At 40.1% G+C, this 13,950-nt stretch overlaps 1 long non-coding RNA gene across 2 annotated transcripts in view; it reads left to right on the forward strand.

Annotated features, from left to right (window-relative positions):
• The window catches only part of LOC102200983 (uncharacterized), a 45,114-nt gene extending 31,221 nt beyond the window's left edge, over nucleotides 1-13,893 (forward strand). For both annotated transcript variants that reach the window (XR_311997.2, XR_001290499.1), the window contains one exon: nucleotides 13,199-13,893. This is a non-coding gene — a long non-coding RNA (uncharacterized LOC102200983). The remainder of the gene's footprint in view (nucleotides 1-13,198) is intronic.
• The last annotated feature ends 57 nt before the right edge of the window (nucleotides 13,894-13,950 follow it).

Below are 13,950 nucleotides of genomic sequence, written 5' to 3' on the forward strand. Positions count from 1 at the left end.
ATATTTTCCCCCCACAAACAGTGTTTGCCACATTTGCTGACTGGACTCTAGGTCTGTGTGACTGGCTCTTAACGACTTAACGAGTCAAACCTTGTTGGCATTTTAATATTTATTGAATTGAAGTTTTTCTAGATGCTAGTTACAACCCGTTATGCCTCAAAAACAAAGTTTTAAAAAGCTTTTTTGATTTCATGGAAGTTATATTTCTACCATTATCTTTGCTGTTGCAATGGAGTCTTGAGTGCCAAATCTATCTCTTATAATGTCTTGAATATACTGTTGTATTGAAGAGAGCAGTGTCATTAAAATCACTTGGTTTAAAACCGAAATAAAACAAAGAACAAAGGAAGAAAGACTTAGAGACCGAGAGAAAGAGAAGTTGATATGAAATGTGGTCAGCTGAACTGCCATGGCAACTGGTCAAGAGTCCACAGAGAAGGAATGTGTCTAATGAAATGTAACAATACCATCCCCCCCGCTCCCCCTCCTCGCTGCCCTCCCTCTCTCACTTTGAGTGAATGACTGAGTATGTTTTATGGTTGGAGTGCACAGGCTCGACTGCCGCTTTGTTTAGACGGGTTTCAGATGTTTGGCTCATTGTGTTTAGGTTGTGCTGATTGTTTTTTAGGCACATTTGAGTGAATAAACAAATGTCATCACTTCAGCGCCATCCTTCAAGAGCTTTTTATGTCAGTGTCAGTAAGTGATAAAACATCTTTTCACGAGCGCATATTTTCGTCCTTCGTCCTCACTTGATATATTTTTTTTGTTTGCTTGATACGAGGGAAATGACAAGGTCTCTTAGAGTGAATAGGATATCAATTAATTATACAGTCATCAGAGTCACAAACCAAAGTGCAATACTTTAAGGGTATAGAAATTTGGATGAAGGGAAAAAGTTGTAAGAGCAGTTTGAGTGCTTCTTGTAATTACAATATAAACAGTAAAAAAAAAAGGCCTATAACTGAAAGCACCCAAGTTTGAAAATAAACCAATGAAAAGAGATCAGTTACTAAAGTACTATATGTTGAAATCACTCAGTTATAACATGAATGTCTAAACCTAAACATGTTGGAAAATTCATAGCAGATGCTGACTGGTTTAGCTGGTCTCTCCTCATAAACCATGCATAAATCAACCATCACTGCCGCCTCTTTCTTTCTGTCTGATTATGATGCTAATATCACCACTCTAAACAAAGAAACAAGCCCAGTGACAGAAATGAGAGACATAACGCTTTTGTTTACAAAAGAGGGAAAGTATAGAGGTATTATGCGGACTACAAGACTGTGGGGCAGAGGGTGATGTCTACAGAGAGGTTGGATCGGCCTGCTAACGTGATCACCTGAATTATGCACAAACCATTGTGTCCAAATATCATAAACCGAAGCACGAACATCCCACCCCTCCCTCAAACATGGGTCGAAATTATTATTTATGTGGCTTCAGAGCTGCAGAGAGACAATTAGTCATATTCGTATGCTGAAATTAATTGAGAGAGATGCGGGAGATAAAGACAGAGAACAAAGACAGCTTTTTGTCACTTCTTTCTATCTGACAGGGATAATTAGATATATGAAATTGAAATTCCTCACTGGGGGGTCCTATTGACAACACTGTTTTCTGTTTCGCTCTTATCCCCTGTTTCTTTTGTGCTCCTGTTTATGCTAATTTGGACCCAGTGTTTTTCCCTGACCGCTAAAAGCTGCATCCTTCCCAGCCTTCAGATTCAATTCATGTAGAGCAGAGAGTAGCCTGTCAGCTATTCACAGCCCTTTACCTGTAACACAAGGACTCAGGGAATCAGTTTCTAATCAGCAGAATTTAAATAGCTGATATATACGTATATCAGCTATACTGTGTAATAATAATTAATACTGTGACACACGTATGTGTCACAGTATTAATTAAATGAATTAAATATAAAAAAAGATTTTATTTTATTGGATATGTGTTATTATAATATTTCAATTCATCTTTTTTAAATTCAACTTTAATTTTATGTCTCATTTTATTTTATATTATTGTTTCCTTGGTTTGGAGATGTCACCACCCGATAAATTACAAGTCGCAGGCTTTGTGACACCAGAGATATTTAACTCCAAGTTCTATAACTTCCAGTTTTCTAGGGGGCGCCCATGAGATATAAGTGAATGGAGCTTGTTTTGTTGTAATTAGGGGTGGGGGTCTCAAAACTATATTACAAAATTTCAATAAAATTTGCAATAATATTATTTTTGGTGAAACAGGAAAAAAAATACTGAATAAGGTTTTATTGATGCGTGTGGGCAGCAGCATTTATAAGGGTGAATGCAGGGCATTTCCATCCTTCTTTTCCAATGAGCTGCTGTCAGTGATGACACACAACCTAATTCAAAGTGTGATTCTATTGCAACAAGGTGCCAACAGCAGAAGCAGCAGCATTATAATGCAATTGTAGTGACACAGCAATATATCCAGTGACACCGCATAAGTCAGATGTAAGCACAAACGTAGCCTAGGTAATCTTTTTGGGGGGATTTTTAAATAAAAGTAGATGATAACACTTTAAATTTGTAGTTTCACGGTATAAAGTAGCTTAACCTTGTGAGGAGCCTGCACAGCATGTTTTGTCTGGGATGTTGCATCTTGGGTCAAGCCCCTGCTTGTCTCTACCTTGTCTGATAACCAGCTGCTTCTTTTACACTGATGTAAGCTACTGCCCTGTTATAACAAGGCTTCTCATATTTTTTGTAGTTATCTTTTGATAATGGATGCCATTGAGGGAGGCTGTCCTTTCGTATATACGTAAATGGATATTCAGTATAAAAGTGCTAGCACAATGTTAGCATTTATGAGACTAAATAGATTAAATCAGTTTTACTGTAAAATAACAGATAACACAATGACTTAAAAATGACACTGACACACTTACAGTCACTCCTTTTGTAAAAAATAGTGTAATATCAAATATTTTTGTTTAGAGGGAGCTAAACAAGTTACCTTTGACTGCTAGCTGTGTCAGTAGCTAGCCATTGTTAGCAGGCACCAGTGTGTGCTTTTGAACTTCAGCATTATCTTTTATTCTGTTAAACCATTTGCAAAAAAAACCCCAGATAAATCTAATATAACAAATTAACTGCTGCCTTTACACAGTAAGTTAATAATTCACACTCACAAACTGTATTAGCTACACTGGCCAACCACTTAAAGATTGAGAAGTAGAGCGAACAGGCTTCTTGAATAACTTGCTTAAAATTTTATGATTTCATCTATATTATACTTTACCTGCTAGGTTGCCTATTTTCTAATGCCCCACATAATGACTTGAACATAAGTACCTTTGTGCATTTTCTGAAGTTCAGTCCTTTGGTTAGCATCATGTGAACCACCCTCACAGTATCAGAGAGGAACATCTGATAAAAGAACATTGTGGTTTTAGTGGAATTATGGGTTATGTCACCTTTCACCGCAAAACTAGAAGGGGCCTCTCAATAGTTTTCCTCTCACATGAGAAACAACCACTGTCATGTTTCTCACAAGTGAAGGAAACTGCTAAATGCCACAAAAAAGACCCACATAAAAATGGATTAAGCTGACAGCGTGAATTAAAAGTGTTCTTGAAATGAAAGAAATTGTATGATGTACTGTATGTATGTATCTACCCTTTTTTAAAATTTGTTGTCTGGTTTTGTGCTTATTTACTTATTTATTCTTTTATTGAGAATGTTTTTTTTTTGAGAAGGTTGGTACTTCAGCTACACTTCTGCTTTTATTATTGCACATGTCTGCCCTGGTTTCATTTTTAAGCATAAAGATCTCATTCCCAGAAAGGACCTAAGAAGCGCACAGACACTTAAGATTTTTCATGATAGATTCTCCATGTAATTCAAATATTTTGTAGTGTTTAAGCAATTAAAACTCAAAATTCAAGTGACGTTAGACTATTGCTTTTAATTTCCCCACTGCCCCACATGTCCCTTTCTTTTCAAAATGATTGTCTTAGAGATTTATATAAAAATTATATACTTACCTGATACTGATCACTTGCTGACCTCTTGCTGATCTTTTTTTCCTGCTCTAACATACATTAAAATACTGGCCTGCCATTATGGATTGTGTAAGACCGGAAAAAGAAAAAAAAAAGAGGATGGTGCATGGTTGTTAGAAGGGAAAGGAAGGCAGGATGGAGATATGAATTGAACCGGAAAGAGCCTTGTGTCTAATGCTTGCCACATTCGCTCTCGAATGAAGGTCTAATTACCCATCGGTATTTGGTGCCAGCGTTCCCAGGTCCCAGCAGCCCCTGGCCCTATGCAGGCACTGAGCGTCCAAAGCCAGCTGCCTTCCAAACACTTGCAGGTAAACAGGCCGGGCTAATAGTCCTACCACAAGGGAGCCAGATGAAAGAGCAGGAAACTGCTGCCAGAAGCCCTGAAAGGATTTATGTAAAGACGTAAAGACAGGAGATGCAGGGATGTAGTAGCAGCTAACCCTATCTAAACTTACCTATCTGTTTGCTTAGATGATTCTTTATGACTCAAATCGCAGGCCTAGCGTAGAGGTAAAATTATTATAAAGATAACATAAACATTATAAAGGCGTGTTCAGACAAACATATGTAAATGCTTTGTGTATACAGTGTATCTATCATGCTGGCAGTTATTGCTTTGTGAAGGTCACAGTGTAGACTTGCTGTAGTGTGGAAAGAGAGTGCAATTTTGATGAGCTTTACTGAAAGAGGATTTTTGAAGGGGTGAAGGTAAAGAATTACTTGAGGATGTGGAATTATAGATCTGTAGAAGAAAATAAAAGGCAAAAGCAGCAGAGACTTTTGCTGACTCTAAGTCTTGCTGGTTCACTTGCATGCAAAGCTACGACAGTCTGATGTGTCACATATGTTCACTCTGAATAACCGCATGTGCAGATGTGAATGTGTTTGTCAGGGATCATATCCATTTTCTTTTGTAGTGTAAACTCAGTAGCAATATCTCCTGCTGCCAGTTTAAAAGTGTAATATCTGTGAGCTGAGGAAAAGTGAGCAGTCTTCTGTGTTGGATACGGTTTTCATGAAAGGGCCAGCCAGGGTGGGACGGGAACATCGCCAATCATGACTACTCCAGATCCATCCTGAGGAACAGGAATTCCCACAAGCTGGATAAACATGCACTTTGGTCGAGAGAGCTGGGTGCTTGATAGTCGCTCTCTCATCTTTGAACACGGACATTCTCTAGATATTGATTTATTTTCAGAGCCAAAATAAAATACGGTGAGTTTTTCTGGGGTTTTTTTGGGGTTTTTTTTCAAGTGAGAGAGGAAAAGAGATGATTAATGGAGTCCAAAATTTTACAGCCTTTAGCATTACTTGAGGTTTTATTTCCTAGATGGCATGTGCCACTATCTGATGGCTTGGGAAGGACAGAAGTAATATGGCTGCCACATGTGAGAGGACAACATGCTACTGCGGTTGTCCAGAGAATGTAAACTGTGTTTATCCTAATGGATTCCGACAGAAGCAATAATGGACACCGGGGCTAACTCGACTGACCACACATTTGAATTTTGTTTCCCTTCTGGGAATTTGTGTGTTTTTGTTCGACTTGAGGGTGTAATTTTTTGTGTCTGGCACAAATGGCGCTGACTATATTTCTCTCAGTATTTGAATATATAGTGTGTGTACTTTTGCGGTTGTCGCTTACATACACACACGGGCATTTGTGTTTTCATAAGTGATTACTGTGAATCAACTCTTTGTGCGTGGCTCAAGTCATAAAACAAGAGAGAAAGAACATCGTTATGGTAGTGGGGCACCTCACTAAAACGCTCCAGTGACAGAAAATGAAAAGCTGTAATTCCTCCTGTGAAGTCAAGTCTGACTTGTCAGAGTAAAGCACTTCCTATCCTTTTGTTCAGATCTCAAAGGGAATTATAGAGGAGAGCGTTAGATATGGCTGTTAATAAGACCAGCGAGCCCTGACCAGATGAATGTCTGAGTGATTTAGACCATGACAGTTGTATTAAACTAATGAAACTAGATTAGTTTAACCTGGAGACTCATATGTTCACAGAAAACATGAGAGAAAATAACATATATTGAACCTTTTATGGACAAGTCAATCAATTAAGCACTTACAGAGAGTAAGTACAATCACCAAAAAAAACACCTCACACAAATCTACATATTTGTTTCCGTCATCGTCATGATGAAGGAAGCACTTTTTTTTTCCAGAAGTGATGCAATCAGCTCTCATATTGATAAGTAAAGAAGAAGCAGAGGGTTGGGGCTGGGTTAGGTGGGGAGGAGGTGCTTGGAGATCAATGGGCTAATAAAACAAATCGATGGAATGAAACCACAGAAAAAAGTGAAGTCATTAATTTGCAGAGACAGGATGATCCCACCAACCACATGCATTGATTAGAAATGAGGTCTGTGGAGAACCTTCAGGGGGTATCATATTAGGGAAGGGAAACAATGGCCCAGGTGGAGTGGTGGTGGTGGTGGTGGAGGTGGTGGCAAGGGGGGGATGCTTTCCTCCTAGGTTTTGCTGCTGAACTACTGCAGGAGAATAGGTTAACTGGCAGATCAATGGCGTCTTCAGGGTAACTCCAAGAAAACAGTGGTTCTGTATATGCTCTCCAATGTACTGTCAACACATTATCGTGACACCTCCTTTTTTAAAAGCAAAGTGTACTCAAGCATGATTTTGAAATTCAATACATCATATAGTACAAAGAGGTCCGCAAATAAGGTCAGAGGTGAGGGCTAATGTACCATTTTTATCAATATTGTTATTGTTAATCATGATTTGTCATCAATAATATTGGACTGAGTTATATACACTGCAGCCTCTTCCACAGCACTGTGAGAGCAGTGGAGCTTGCATGATCTGCAGTGTAGAAAAGGACTGCTTCAATACTGGGAGTGGTACTCTCTCCATATTGTGACTGTGTGAGTGCGTAGGTTGCAACAAATGTTACAGCTCAGCCCAGTCTCTTTGCGAACTATTAAGTTTGTCCAAATTTTGGCCTCACCACCAGTCCTTTTTTGGGTTGTTTTTTTTGTTTTTTTGAAATTCAAAGAAACCCTTGACGCTTTCCGTTGGTCAGGGTTCGTGCAGACACAGCATAGCTTTTCTGAAGCCGTTTGGCTGAACGAGAGAAAAGAAAAGCAGGTGATGTGAGATTGACGACTTAAATACTTCATCAATCAATGCTGCAGCCAATGTGTTGTTTGGTGATTGGTGGAGAATTCAGGCAATCCATCTTTCCTACCAGCAACTGACATTCAAGATTCTCCTCAGGTTCTCCATGTATTGCCTTTATTTCTTTATTTCCAGGGTTAACCTAGGCTGCAGAATATGTGTGTTTGTGCGTGTTGAGGTGGAGGGGGTCCACGCTCTCCTTTCATCTGTTATTAGAGTCTGTTAGACATGTATGCTGCAGCAAAATCTGGCACCCACACACACGCAGGAGTACAACACTCAAGTCAGCTCATGAGCAGCCCTCCCATGCTAACGAGATCGTTTCACAGAAATTTGAAGGCATTAGTGTAATTACTGTAATTATATTTAAATGAGATTATACGCAAGACGACGGGTAACATCATCTTTGAAAATGTGTTTTAAATCGCGTGTCGTCTGGTCGATTTTTTCTTGCAGGAAATTAGCTGAATCGCTTCATATTTGAGTTTTGAACAGTTCACAAAATTCAGAGCGCAAATGCTAATCTGGTGCAAAAAAACGGCGCCGGAATGTTCACGTGTGGAAAAGAAAGAGAAGATATACTGTCTCACAAAAATTGCAGGTTTATATTTTTTTATAAACCATTTTCTAAAACGAGTGTTTTAGACTCAAAACGTGTCAAATCAAAGCTGATAATGTAAGAATTCCTCCTGCCACCCACCCCCTGGATTTCTGCACCTTTAAACCTTGCAGTTTATTTCCTGACACATTATTCTTTCTTTTTTTCATCTCACTGTCTTCCCCCAGTGTGGCCAGAGTAATACTGAAGCCCCTGGGTTTTGCTTAATTAAAATACATCCTTTTTCTTTTCCCCTCGGAGTCCAGGGATAGAATAACTATGCAACAGGGTTAGCTGTATTTAGCTCCTTGAGGAGTTACCCAGTGTTGTGTCAGGCAGCCACTCACAGCTAAATCAACAACAGAGAGCAAGGGAAAGAGAGAGAGAGGGTATAGTATAGGAGGAAAAAACAGGGGGGTACTGGAGGGCTCCCACATCGTGTAAACGCCTAGCTTTTCACACTGAGCGGAATTTTCATGCTAAGCTCCCAGCTTGAACTGAAATCCTCTCACTTATCCTCAAATCCGAGATGAAATACTGTCAGATGTACTGTGATCCAGGGAATTTAGTAGGAGACTGACAGGCCGGGTGGAGAGACATATGAGTGACTGATACCGAGAGGCACAAGTGCGCTTGTCCGTGTGGAGGAGGAGCAGGGAGAGAGGGGCGACGACTGTGAGGGGAGGAGATTTTTATCCGATGATTTGTCAGAGGCACAAAGAGTGACTCGTGTCAGTTAGGTGACGAGTAACAAAAAAAGTAGCACATTGTCACATGATCCAATCATTTTGCGCTACATACTTTGTTAATGTATAATGCATTATTTTATACTGAAATTTAAATGATTTCTTTTCTTTTTTCCCCCCAAAAAATGTCTGTATTTGATTTGTGAAAGTGTGCTGTACACGGAAACACTTTCCTCACGCTAGTATTGCTCTCATTCGTCAGTCGGATGCTTTATGTGGGGTATTGGGGCTGATATTTGGAGGGTGTGTACATCCCTCATCTCTGAATAGCTCTAAGGCACAAGCAGGAAATGGAGTCCTGGCATTTTGTTTTGCATCAGTGCTCCTCTTTATTAGAGAGGAACAGAATCGACATAGAATTATAATTGGAAAATTGTAAGCTTGCTTTCATTACAATTAGCCAGATCACAGGATGCAATAAACCAATTATTTTACTTAAAAGCAAGTTTCCTCATCACTCTGCAGTGCGTCGCAGGATGTGTAACCTCATCCCACATGGACGTGCCAGTGAAACAGCAAACTCTCTGTCTCCTACTCTGTCGCTCCCCGCTTACATGTAAACACCAGCATGCTTGAGTGTGTTCAGACAGCTGAACATACACTGACATATGAACGCCATTTAGCGGCACCACACGGGCGCGCAAACACACACACACACCTCAACAACATACAAATAATTGAGTAAGATTTGCTGGTACATTAAGTTTAATGTGTTTGACATTTGGCGGGAGGAAATGGTGGGCCCAAAGTGGAGTAGCCGGGTCTTTCTTCAATCAGGGCACTGCAGGGCTTCATTTTACAACCCCGACGCAAACCCAGACCCGTCAAAGCTAATTAGCGCCGTTGCAAATGGATACAGGTCATGGCTCTCAGCGGATTGGTCCACAGAAGGGTCGCCAAAGGTCAAACCTCCAGTATGGAATGATATAAACAATCATCTATAGACCACAAACCAATCAATCCCTTTTAACACTATCCACTTCCTGGTCGGCTGCTCTCAGATGTCAGAGGTCAGTGTACAAAAAGACAACTGAGCCAGTGGGTTTGGGAGTGGGAAGCATATCCAACTTATTATCTATTTATTTGTATTTTACCAGCAAAATATCAAATGCATTTAAATCTGTTCTCTGATAGCTTCTGTTATGTTTGTATATGTGCATGCCCATTCATTTATTATTTTCCACTGTTCGCATGACAAAGCTTTAGATCTTGGAGAGGAAAATCCTGTATATTTAGTTAGTCTTTCATGAACTCTATACTACATAAAAATCAATAAGAGTGGAGTGAATAAAAAAATGATCTAAAAGCATCTTCTTTCTTTGCAGCTAAAGCACACTGTGTGCGTGTTTTCATGCACACTGAATAAAGCCACTTCAACATCAACATGAAGTTCCGCAATTAGCCGGGCAGAGAAAAAAAGGACAGAAAGACAGCGAGAAAGGAAGAGAGGAGGGGTGGGGGAGGAAAAAGGATGGAAACCAACGCTTGAGGAATTGAATTACCAGAGCCTTTTCTCATTATCATTTAGCCGTCTTTTATGGCCCACCAGTAAGAGATGATGTTCCCATGACCCCGCACAATACACAGACATATTATTCAATCCTGCCTCGATGAAATTCCTGCAAATAAAACCTTTGTGCCGGGCAACAGCTAATTATTTGACAGATTGGCCCCCTTCTGGCTCAGGTTACAGTGTGGAGTGGCCATGTTTTAGCCCCCCACTCCCCACCTCCCACCCAAGCAAGAACACCACCAGCACTCCCTCCCCGCTCTCTTCCAATCCTGGTGCAGAGAGGGGCCACTTTGACAAAATCCCAGAGGGCCTCATTCTTTTCAGGAGATTATATATTTCTGCCCCCCCCCCCCCCCCCCAACCATCTATCCATCCAAAATCAGGGGAGCGTGATGTGTGTGTGTGTGTACAGATGGGGGTTCTGTGTGTCAGTGACAGCAGTCATTTCATAGTTTAAAGGGTTTTCTCAAGCAGAAATATTTAATCTTCCCACGAAAACAAAGTTTGGTGGTGAACGACCATGATGGAAAGACAGAAAGAGAGATGTAAAAAAGAACGAAGAAAAAAAAAACACCAAACCATGTCAAATATGTGTTTTGTTACACTCTATTTATACTTACTTTGAAGAAATGCTGTACCTATGAATTGAGCATAATTTTTTGTAATACCAAATTAGAGAGTGGGGAACATTAAGGGATTAAAGTTTTGGGTGGGCATGCCTTTGGCTTTGATTCAGTCCACTAATAACAAGAGTTTGTCATTAGTGTTCGGACATGGACCACCAAGATAAATGCCAACACATGTTTAAATTATCTGGAGAGTAATGGCATTTTCCTTCAGCCCTTTCCCTTCCCATAAAGGTCCCTTGTTGACTCAACTATGCCGACATTTTGAGTTATCAGCTCAGGTTTAATCTGTTGCTTACTTTGCACCCATGCAGATGGAATAATTCAAGAGGTTGTACGTGTTAAAGAGGTTAAAACGAAGCAATGCGTAGAAATGATGTAAGGGAAGGCCACTGGGGAACAATGACATTTAATTACTGTGGATTTTAAGCATACACGAAATGTATAAACATGTTATATATAGAAGGATGACAAACTGTGATAAACACTTTTTCAGTTACACATATAATAATAAATAAATATATATATTGTTCTGACATTTGTTATTAAAATCAATTGAACTAGATACAGTCATTTAAAAACTGCCATATAATTGTAATAGTGAAAATGCCGCGACTGAAAGAAAAAGTCACAGATTATTTTTAGAATCTTGACGCAGTGCTTGTAAAACCACAACACTTTTGCCTGTCACCCAAGAGAACTAAAACAGGGAACTACTGCTACTGTGTGAGGCATTTCTGCCACAGCGTTTCTGGAAATTGCCAGAGCTGAATATTTCTAAACGGGGAATTGATATCAAATAATGAAACAACCTGAAAAATGGAAGTTGGAGTTGGACTTAGAGCAAATGCTGCACTATGACCAGTTTGTCTGCAGTTTCCGTGCTAAGATTGGTGTTGTGACATATCAGGACAGGATGTCCTCTGAATTTGGTAAAGTCTTAACAATCCAACCCTTTATATATGATCTAACTATATGCAAACATCTTTAAAAAGACAAAACAATTTAGCCTTTTTTTAATGTACATCACCCTGTAAACACCACTTTGAGCTTCTGCTCCTAACAGTTCCCAACAGTTACACCCTTTTGTTTTTCCACCTCTTGTACGGTGAAATTCTTGCTGGGATCCAGTTGCATGTCTGGGATGCTCGACTACTGTGTTCACCTGGCATGAACCCAAGTGAGCAGAGCCTAGAGTATTCATTGCTCAACCTGGGTGAAGGTCATACAGTCCAGCTCTTCCCCACTTCGCTCCCCAGTGAGCAAACATATGGCCATGGAGCACCTTGAACATGTTTGGGTGACCAGAGCTACTTGGCCTGGGTTGCCACGGCAAAGAGAAAAAGTGGCACTAAGGGAGGTTTAGGCCTAACTTGCTAAAGCAGATCAAGGATAAGGAGGGAATCGGAGGCTGCCAACAACTGAGATCATCAATAACTAGTTGCTTGCAAACACTGAAAGCCATGTAAAGTCACCCAGCCGTGCGTGCACATGGAAATCTACAGAGTTTCTCGCCTGTCTTGTTTCTCCTCCCCTGTTTCTGTTGATATAAATGCTTGTAATCATAAGGTACAATATCATCACCCCATTGTTCAAACAGCCAAGCCTCATCTAATCGCTTCCACGTTTCCTCAGTGTTAAGCTCATTAGTGGGTGACCTAAAGGCATGTAGGGAAAAAAAAGAAAAGACAAGCAAGAGAGACAAAAAAAATCTTTGGATAATGGATGCTTGCTGTTTTGAGACAGTAAAAATAAACAGGTCTGCAGCCTTGATAATGAATATGCTGCAAATGCTGGCCTACAGTGTGAGTTTATCACAAAAGTCCAACTAATAAGCCTGACTAGTGCGTATGTGCATGCATTTTTTAATATATAGTTGGAGCAGTGTGTATGAGCATGCCAAAATTGAGTCCTTCATTCTATGTGTTGCTGCATGTGCGTGTATTTACCTTCCGGCTGGCTGAGGGTTGGGGGTAGGGGTGGAGAGGGTGTCGGAGATGACGATTCGCCGCTAGACTTTGTGAATGGGGATGTGAAACTGTCTCTAGTGTCTGAACGTCCGGCCCAGGTGGCGACTGGAAGGCTGACTTCATTAGCCTTAAAGAGGAAACAAAGGAAGATGCATCGTAAAAAAGTGCCATCCCTCATCTGCAAGGCCACCGCCTGACACATTAGGAATCTGTATGCTCAATTAACCACTGGCAGGCTCATTTTTCCTCTCTCTCTCTCGCTCTCTATACCACTTTCTCTCTTCCCCCTGCTCTTGATCAAACAGAGCGAGCGGGAGCGATCACACTAGATAGAAGCGAAACTCAGTACGTAGCGTGTTTGTGAAGTTTGATGTATTTTACTTGCACGCTAACTGCAGTAGGTTAAAGGGAAAAAAATACTTTTTTGTCAAAGTTTTAAAAAAAGAGTCAATTTTTTGTAAGCTTAATGATTGCAGTTGAACACATTCAAAACCCCTCCCTATGAATTCTACAGCTGTGTAATTTTATTCTTATTATCATTTATTTATGTATTTTTTGTTACAGGAGAAGAAATGTGATCCCTCGGAATAGAAGAAATCAGCTTTAAGTGGTATGTAGTTTATTTGGGACTTTTTTTTACTTGAAAAGTGCACAAAAATATGATCCCCACTTATATATTCTTATATGTTCTATCAGAATTCATAAGCATAATTATACGCACAGGTGACAAATGAAAGGGAAAGACGACATCAAGTGTCGAACATGCTGTTGAACAATGGGTTGTAATGAAGTTGTAATGAAGGGTTTTCTAAATCGATATAGTAACGTCACACAAGAATGTAAAAGAGCTATGTCCATCAATATTGAAATAATGTTTTTATTAAGCCTTTTCAACTTCTTAACTTTTTTGTTCAAACCCATGTTACTTGGTGTTCTTCATGTGTTCTGCATATCATATAACCTTGAGCCGCCAGCCTTAAGAGATGAGAAATGGGCCACAGAGTTTTCAGTTTGTTCTAACTATGCACCTCCTAGATTTTCTGATCCTTGCACACTTGCAGCCCCAACCAGTGCTCACACAAGTGAGGAAATTTATCAGACTTTGTACAGCTCCCTCTGGAGGGAGTAGTATATGTAGTAATAAACAGAGTTTAATGTGTCCAATCATATAAGATAAACACAGGGGCGGCAAAGGTTCCTCCTCATGTTTTGTTGATGGAAACGCATACATGATCACGCAAACACACACACGCACACGCACACACACACACGCACACACACACACACACACACACACACACACACACACACACACA

This window comes from Pundamilia nyererei, unplaced genomic scaffold, assembly GCF_000239375.1.
Source record: "Pundamilia nyererei isolate P.nyererei 1_Seehausen unplaced genomic scaffold, PunNye1.0 scaffold00129, whole genome shotgun sequence".
Classification (NCBI taxonomy): Eukaryota; Metazoa; Chordata; class Actinopteri; order Cichliformes; family Cichlidae; genus Pundamilia; species Pundamilia nyererei.